Here is a 9427-nt window from a genome sequence, read left to right on the forward strand (position 1 = left end):
CCTCTGGTATTCCATAATGTCTCATGATCTTCCCCATAGACTCTCTCGAAACACTATCAAAAGCCTTTTCAAAATCAACAAAACAAAGACTTAACGGTACTCTCATTTCATTAACTTGCTGCATCAAATGCCTAACTATAAAGATCTGATCATTACAACCACGTCCCTTTCTAAAACCAGCCTGTTCATCCCTCAGAATACCCTCAACCACCGGCTCCAACCTATTTAACAACACTCTACTGAAAACTTTCAAAGCTATCGGTGACAAAGAGATTCCCCTCCAATTACCACATTCACTCAGGTCTCCTTTCTTCGGAACTTTAACAATTACACCATTCTTCCAAACTGATGGTAGTAACCCCGTCACCCATATCTTATTGAATAGCTTGGTCAAGATCATTATTAATCTATCCCCCTCCACTTTAAACATTTCCGGAAATAAACCATCCTCCCCTGGTGCCTTATTATTCTTTAACTGTTTTACTGCTTTCTCCACTTCTGCAAGCCTCAACTCTCCTGTTTTTATTTTTAAATCTTCCTGAGCAGACGGTATATCCTCTTCTGGTGGTATTGGTCTATTAAGAACTGTCTCAAAATGCTCTTTCCATCTATTTTTAATATCTCCATCTTTGGTCAATAAATTTCCTTCCCTGTCTCTAATTGGTATTTCCTTGCGTTTACCTGCATTACCACTCAGTTCTCTAATCGATTCATATGCTATTCTTTGACTCTGTCCATCATTTTTGTTTATTAGGATTTCAGTCTCTGCAACCTTTTCATCCACACATCTTCTTTTATCTCTCCTAGCTAACCTTCTTACTTCTGAATTCAAACTCCAGTACGCAGCTCTTGCTAATTCAATCTCTCGTTCATCAACGCATTGCATCTCACTCCTCAACTTAGCCTCACCTCTCTTTTTTATCATATCCCACGTTTCCTCTGATATCCATTTCTTTCTCCTGAATCTATGTCTCCTTCCAATCGTACATTCAGCAGTCTCATGCAAAACTTTGTTCACATCCTCCCACATCTCATCTACACTTCTCTCCCCCTCTTCCAACGTTTCCAACACCAAAAACCTATTTCTGCATTCTAATCTGAATTCCTCCTTTTCTTCTCCTTCTCTTCTAAGCTTAACAATATCGTATCTACCAACACCAGATTTTTCCTTCTTCTGATTTTTAAGTTTAAACCTTATTTTTGCAATGCTGAGTTGATGGTCACTACCAATATCCGCTCCCCTTTTAACATGAACATGTAGCAGAGAACTTCTATGCCTCCTACTGATAGCGATGTGATCAATCTGATTTTTATATTTTCCACACGGCGACACCCAAGTTGTCTTGTGTATATTGCAATGCCGAAAGAGTGTGCCCCCGATGACTAAGTCATTTGCTAGACAGAAGCTTCCAAACCTCACTCCGTTTTCACTCATCCTACTACCAACTCCCATCTTACCCATACATGCCTCAAATCCCTCATTTGAACAGCCCATTACTGCATTAAAGTCTCCAACGCAGATCAAAACATCATGTCTAGGTACCCTTCCTACTCTTTCTTGCAACTTTTCATAAAATGTGTCTTTCCTTTCATCGAGTGCATCATTAGTAGGTGCATAACACACAAACAGACTTATGTTGCCATGATTTGATTTAAACTGTGCGTATAGCAATCGCTCATCTATAGGATCCCACTCACATAAAGCCTTATTTGCTTTACAACCCAGCAACAATCCTACTCCCTGATAATGCATTCCGTCCTGTTGGCCAGATATCAATAAACGTATACCATCCTCCAAATTCAACTTATCGACTCCAGTTAATCTAGTTTCTGTCAGAGCACAAATATCAAGTCAGTAATTTTGAAAAACCTTCACTAACTCATCGATTTTACCGTCATGATTTAGCGTTCTCACATTCCAGTTACCAATTTTAATTGTATTTTTTGCATTGACAAAGAAATTAGATTGTAACTGAGGCAACCGTGAGATTCTTAGCACCCCCTGCCCATTTAAGGGCTGCACGGGACTGGGGGCCATTATTGTTCTTTCAGAGTCCATCAAGGTTTCTTTGGCTAACTTCCTGAACACCTCGCCATTGTGTTGCAGTCGCAGTAGGCAGCTAACTTGCCTGATTGCCCACACCCGAAAGACCCAGCTATGCTGTAGCCAGTCACGTGCCGGCATGCTTCCCAGCCATTTCACTCTCAAGGAGTTCCTCTGCCTGAGAAAGCAACCACCCCCCTGCTCCCGAGGGCTTTTGATCTGTGTAGGTAGAGGGCGATCACTCCCTCACTAGCCATATACAGTGTATATACAGTGTATAGGCTACACTCACCATAATGCAGAATCGTGATTATATGTTACAGTACATGCCTGTGATAAGTGTCCTGACAATGGGGCATTGCAAGAGTACCTCAAGGGCCAATTAGATACCCATGAGTTTGATCTTGGTGACACCATAAATATGAGCAGTGGGTATATAGTGATAGCACAACACTCATCTCGTTTAAAAGTAGTGCAGCAGACTTCATTGATAGTATGTGTGAATCAATCGACAATCTTACTAAGCTTTACTTCATTGCCAAATCTCAGTCTAAGGCTTTAAATACTTTAAAAGAAAAGATTGATTGTAGTACAGCTATAATCCTGCTTGATTTTGCTGAATATTATGGATTCATCATTGAAGATGCTGTACAGGGGCAACACTGAGATAACTCTCAGGCAACAGTACATCCTTTTGTAATGTATCAACAGGGATTCCCCAACTTCAGATTTCAAGTGCATTAACATGTGTGTCATATCAGATTGTTTGAAAAATGATTCTGTTGCAGTTCATGCATTTATTACTGAAGTGTTGACTGCAGTAAAAGGCAAGTACCAAAATGTGAAGAAAGTAATTTACTTTAGTGATGGGGCTGCAAGCAATATAAAAATGTCAAAAAATTTGTCAACCTTTGTAGCCATTATCATGATCACTGTCTATCTGCCGAATGGCACGTCCTTGCAACAAGCCATGGGAAAAGTCCCTGTGATGGTGTAGGTGGCACTGCTAAAAGACTGGTAGCTAGAGCAAGCCTTCAGGCCACTTTTAACAACCAGATTCTTACACCACATGATATGTATGGCTGGCCACGAGATAACATGCATGATAATGAATTTCTCTTTGATACACAAGACCAAGTCCTGTGCAAGAAAATTCTATCAAACTCAAATTGACTGAATGGTTTGACACCCGTAAAACAATTGGTGATATATATATATATATATATATATATATATATATATATATATATATATATATATATATATATATATATACACTATATTAACATTCTTCTGGATGATTTAAAATGAAAGGTGAGGAAACCTATATAACATACTATGTGGTGACGGGCAATACATGGCTAAAATAAATTACTGCGTGGGGTGGATGTAGTAACTTACTGTGGAGTAAATAAACAAGCAGGCTGGTGAACCTAATTATTGGACAAGTGAATAATGTTACTGATGCACAAGCTACCAACTAGTTAGTCAGTGCATGAGGTCAGTTAAAGGAAGGATGGAGTAGTTAGTGAGTGGGGTGTGCCTGCCGAGATGGATAAGAATGGCAGTGCTTTAGTGGACACTTGTGCTGGGAGGCGGTTGGTGATAGCAAATACCCTCTATAGACATAAAATGATCCTTAGGTATATGTGGCAAGTGATGAGAAGAGAGGGTGGTGAACTGAATGAACGGAAAGCAATGATTGATTATGTGTGTGTGGATGACAAGATGAGAGGGTCTGTAATGGATGTAAGAGTATATAGAGGCTGGGGGAGTGGACTTTCTGACCATCACTTGGTTACGGTCAGAATCATGGTCCAAATGAAATGGAGAGAATTATAGAAGAAGAGAAGGACAGGAGGAAGTATTGCATACAAGGTAGGTGAAAAGGTTACAAGAGAATGGAAAAAAGGCAGAAAATAAGAGGGAAGCAGACGAGCGATTGGGTAAATATGGATTGGAGCAGACGGGGGACGTGGAAGGTATGTGCAAGATATTCGCAGAAGAAATCTGTGCTGTATGTGAGGTGGTGTGTGGGGTGAAGAGAAGTGGAAAGGAGGTGCTGGGAACAGCATAGTGGAATGAAGAGGTGAGAGAGGCTGTGGCACAAATATAGTGAGTGGATAAGAAACATGAGCGTGGAAGAAGTTGAAAGACAGAAGAGCAAGTTATATGTCGAGAGGAACAGAGAAGTGAAAAGCTTAGTAAGAGAGAGTAAGAAGAGCGTGGATGAGGAATTTGGAAGGAATTTGAGTATAAAATGGAGGGAATGTAAGAAAGTGTTCTGGAAAGAGATAAAGAGAGTTAGACAGGGTGCCAAAGAAGTTAAATGGGAAGCGAAATATAAAAATGGTAGATTACTAGTGGAGAAGGGAGAAAAAGTGAGAAGATGGAGAGAACACTTTTAGGAACTGTTGAACATAGAGAATGAAAGTAATGCAAGTGTAAGTGTCTGGGAAATGGCTGGGAGACGGAGGCATGTGAGAAACGAAGAAGAAATCAGTAGGATGGAAGTTGTGGAAGCAACTAAGAAAGTTAAAATGGGGAAAGCTCCAGGAATTAATGGAGTGTGTGGTGAAATGCTGAAACATGGGCGAGAGTCAGTAGTAGAATGGAAGTGGAAGGTATACAGATTGGTCTGGGAGGAAGGTAGAGTCCCAGAGGATTGGAAGTCAGATATAATTATTCCCCTGCACAAAGGAAAAGAGGAAAAAGAAATATGTGGTAATCAAAGGGGCATTTGTCTTCTTAATGTAATAGGAAAAGTATATGACAACATACTTATTGACAGAGTTAAGGAAATAACCGAGGATTTAGTTGGAGAAGAACAGGGAGGTTTTAGGAAGGGAAGAGGTTGTGTAGAGCAGATATTCGTTCTTAGATCTTTAGCAGAAAAGTTTCTAGGGAAGAGAAGGAAGTTGAATGCAGCCTTCATGGATTTGGAGAAAGCATATGACAGGGTGGATAGACAAGGACTGTGGAAAGTATTAAGAATATATGGAGTAGATGGGAAGTTCCTGAATGCCAAGAAGAGTAGCTATGAGGGTGCTAAGGCTGCAGTGCGTGTGGATGGTGAACCAAGTGAATTTTTGTGTTTGAAGGTTAGATTGAAACAGGGATGTGTAATGTCACCTTGATCGTTCAGTCTGTATATGGATGGGGTTATAAAGAGATACAAGGTAGGGCAGTGGATGTTGGAGTGGCCCTATTGAGAGAGGGCAATGTTTGGAAACTTCCTGTACTTTGTTTGCGGATAAAACTGTGTTGTTAAGTGAAGACGAAGGGGAGCTGTAAGGCTTGGTGGATGAGTCTGGGAGAGTGTGTAAGAAACGGAATCTAAAGGTGAATATAGGGAAGAGTAAGATTATGGTTTTCGAAAGAAGTGAAGTCAGTTAATGTACTGCACAGTGATGATGGATGAGGAGGAAATAGAAAATGTGAGTGCGTTTAAGCACTTGGGTAGTGTGATGAGTAAGGATGGAAGTTTGGAGGGTGAAGTGCTTGAAAGGGTACAAGGAAGAAAGGTTGAAAGCAGTGATAAGAAACAGGGAAGTGAATCATGGAAGTGAAAAAGTTACTACATGACAGTACAGTACTGTGATACCAACGCTAACGTTTGGAAGTGAAGCTTGGACCTTGCTGGAGTGACAGAAGTCAACAGTGAGAGCAGTGGAAATGAGTTACTTTAGAGGAGTCTATGGAGTCACATGGAGAGACAGACTGACAAATGAGGAAATGAAGGAGCGTTGTGGTGCGGATGTGGATGTGATAGGAAGCGTTAGGAGAAACACACTGACGTGGTTTGGCCATGTGGAGGGGATGGAGAGTGAAAGACTGACGAAGAGAGTGTATGTAAGTGAGGTGGAGGGGAGAGGGGGAGGGGGAGGCCGAGGATGAGATGGAGGGATGGAATGGAGAGGTATTGAGAGAGGGGTGTTTGAGCTGAGAGCAGGGCAGTGAAATGGCGGGACAGGGCGACATGGAGGCGATTTGTTTGTGGCCACCCTCTACGGAATTAAGGCGTCTGGCAATAGATAGATAGATAGAAATTATTAGGTTGGTGGAACAAGCGTGAAAGAAGTTACTGGATGGGTAAAACATTTTTTTTTTTTTTTTTTCAAGAAAAATAGAGTAATTCTAAAGGTCGTTTCACACCGGCTGCGATGCTACGCGAGCCACGTAATGCTGGCGATGCTGAGCCACGTGGCTTTCAATCGCTTATGTTATTTTAAATGAGGCAGTTCACACCGGATGCGAAGCTACGCGAGTGATCCCTGCGACACCGCTCGCATAGCTTTCCCGATTGCCGGGCCGGCGATTTTTCCCGGCATAGCTTTTCTCACGCATGCGCACTTGGTCACTTTGAGACTTACGCCAGCCGCCTCGCGCTCCCCTTTCCCAGTCCCCAGATGTCAGTCTGCTGTCTGTCACGTGCACTTGAACGAGACGTATCGTCAGAGGGCCCATATGCAGAATGGAGCTGCTGATAGAGGAGGTACGGAAATATCCGTGTTTATATGATATGACCACGGAAATATTGTCTAAATTTCTCTTCATCCATTTCCAGCTCTTAAACAAGATGATGATAGTCACCACATTCTAGTCTTTTCATATTTGTTTCATGTACCCACCTCTTTTTTCTCTTATTGCTCATGGCTACAATTAACATTAATAACTCTTCCTTCTCCTCCTTCTCCTCCTCCTCCACCTCAGGGGACCGCAGAGTACCATCTCCCATCGCTGCAGCCAAGAAACCTGAGTGTGTGTTAGCAGACATAGCTTCTGGTGTGAACACTCGCATAGCAAACATCGCGAGCGTGCGTCTCCAGCATAGCGTGGCTCACGTAGCATAGCAGCCTGTGTGAAACGGGCTCAAAGGCTGAATAGCGAGGCTGTATATTTTTAAGGGTTTGGTTGCATCTGACAAAGAAGGTGATTGTGAAATGTGGCAACTCATGAACGTACTCTCTGTCTCTGTCTGTTTGTCTGTCTGTCTGTCTGTCTGTCTGTCTCTCTCTCTCTCTCTCTCTCTCTCTCTCTCTCTCTCTCTCTCTCTCTCTCTCATGTAGAGGAAAAACTGTTGATTTAGTTGCAGACCAAAAAAGAATTATATATATATGGGAAGTTTATACGGAAGAGACAGTACGTGCAAGTAAAATCAAGACTATAGAAGCACTTAAAGTAGATCATAAGACGGACTGATAAAATAACATGGGATGAAGGAGTTATGGAAGAGATTATCTGGAAGAAATAAGTGAGAGATTATTACACGTGTAATAAAAAGAAATACTAAGAACCAAAACGAGAGCGGGGTACAGAGAGAGAAATGGAGACAAAAACGGAGAGAGAGAGAGAGAGAGAGAGAGAGAGAGAGAGAGAGAGAGAGAGAGAGAGAGAGAGAGAGAGAGAGAGAGAGAGAGAAGAATAAAAGTTAACGTGGGCGAGGGCGGAGAGTGAGATACCAGAAAAAGGCTAGTGATGGAGAGGGGAGGTGAAGATGGGGAAGCAGCTTGCTGAGAAAAGGAAACCAAATAAACGGATCAGCGATATGAGAAGATGGGAATGGGAAATGATACAGCGAAAAGGAAAATGTGATAAAGAGAAAGGGGATAAGAAGTGTTATGAGAAAATGGGTAAGTAGTAGTGGGTTGACAGTGAGAATGGGGGTAAAAAAGGAGGACAAAATTAATAACAAGAGTGGTATGGATACGAAGCGAGGACGAAAGGAAAATAAAAGTATGGTGGGAGGGAGGTTGGGAAAAAGAAAAAAAGAATGAATGAAAGGAAGAAAGAAAAAGAAAGGCAAGCACGTTGGCAGGCAGGTAGGCATGCAGGCAGTCAGGACAGAAGGGAAAGAATGAATGAATGAATGAATGAATTATTTAATTAATTAATGAGGAAAGTGAGCATCAAGGGAAAGAAAGGGTGGAATGAAGGAAGGGAACAAAGGCAGGACAAAGATAGTAGGAACAGGTTATGCAAGTCAAGGCAGGGGAATATAAAAGCAGGTAGGGTGATACAGGAAGTTAAAGGAACCATATTATCCTCCATGGGGTTGTCAGTTTGTCCTTACCTAAACCTGACTCGCCTTTACCTCAACTTCGTCACCTGATTTTACACCTTTGCCTCACCGTCTCCAGGAAGCCATTTTCTTCCTAAACTTCTCTCTCTCTCTCTCTCTCTCTCTCTCTCTCTTCTCTATCTATCTATCTATCTATCTATCTCTCCTAGTTTGTATTTGTTTATTTTCGCCTTTCTATCAACTATATTTAAGTATGCATGTGAGTTCACTTACTGTGTGTGTATGTGTATGTGTGTGTGTGTGTAACTTTGCCGTTTTTCTATTTTTTATATATATTTGGTTCTCCACGCTTTATCATTTCCATACAAAGCTCATAATTATAAGGGTAGACGTAATTGTTTTCCAAGTATTATCACTCCTCTTACCTATCAACCTCAATTTCCGCACTACTGTCTTTCTGCTAAACCCTTTCACTGTGGCAACGTGTATATTATTTTGTTGTTGCTACAACCAGACCACTTCATTCAGGTAAAGGAAGGTGGAAGGGTGGCGTCTCATAGCATATTGGTTAACAGACTTTACTTGTGTCCTCTCACTCATTCACTACCACAGTTTTTCGTAAACAGAACGAAATCTCCTGGATTTACCAATAATAAAATAAGAAAAGAGTCATTGTGGTAACGTGGGTAAACTGCTCTCACTAAGTTTTTTAACCCACCGAGTCAGTCTTGTGAAAGCCGACCGCAAAGAAATGTACACAATGGCCCGCGTCTTCATCTAATTCCCGTAATTTAATTTTACCTTTCTTTATTAACGTATCCTGTTTTCTTTTTATTTTCACGTCGTTTTCAACTTCATATTCTTTACACCCTCTTAGTTTACTTTTTTTTCTGCCATCTCATATTTCTTATCTTCTTTCTCTTCAAAGCCCCTGCTTTTTTTTTTTTTTTTCAATATTTTCTTTCCTATGTTCCCTGCATTTTTATGCCCTATTTAATCTAGTTTCTCGTCATATCTGTATCCAACATTTCTTTACCGCCATCTCCACATCACTACATTTTCTCTCTCACTTCCCGCTACTATATTCATGATTTTCTCTTTCTTTTCATCTTTTTCTCTCGTCTTGTTGAATTGTGGCTGGCAGTTTTACCCTTCATAATCAACCGATTCTGACCAAGCTTGGACACAAAGATCAGCCTGTGACCTAGTTGTGACTGCAAGGGTTTGGTTGCTCAACGACTACTCGTTGCCTAGCAACGGCCAAAAAAAGTTTTTTTCTTACTTTTCATGCATTGAGCTGTAAAAGCATTACTAATGAGCATAGAAAGCTCTGGCTTTTTTAGGTATAATCTTGAGGTAAT

The sequence above is a fragment of the Coenobita brevimanus genome, chromosome 17 (genome assembly GCF_032717465.1).
Source record: "Coenobita brevimanus isolate Jiangsu-jjx chromosome 17, ASM3271746v2, whole genome shotgun sequence".
NCBI lineage: Eukaryota > Metazoa > Arthropoda > Malacostraca > Decapoda > Coenobitidae > Coenobita > Coenobita brevimanus.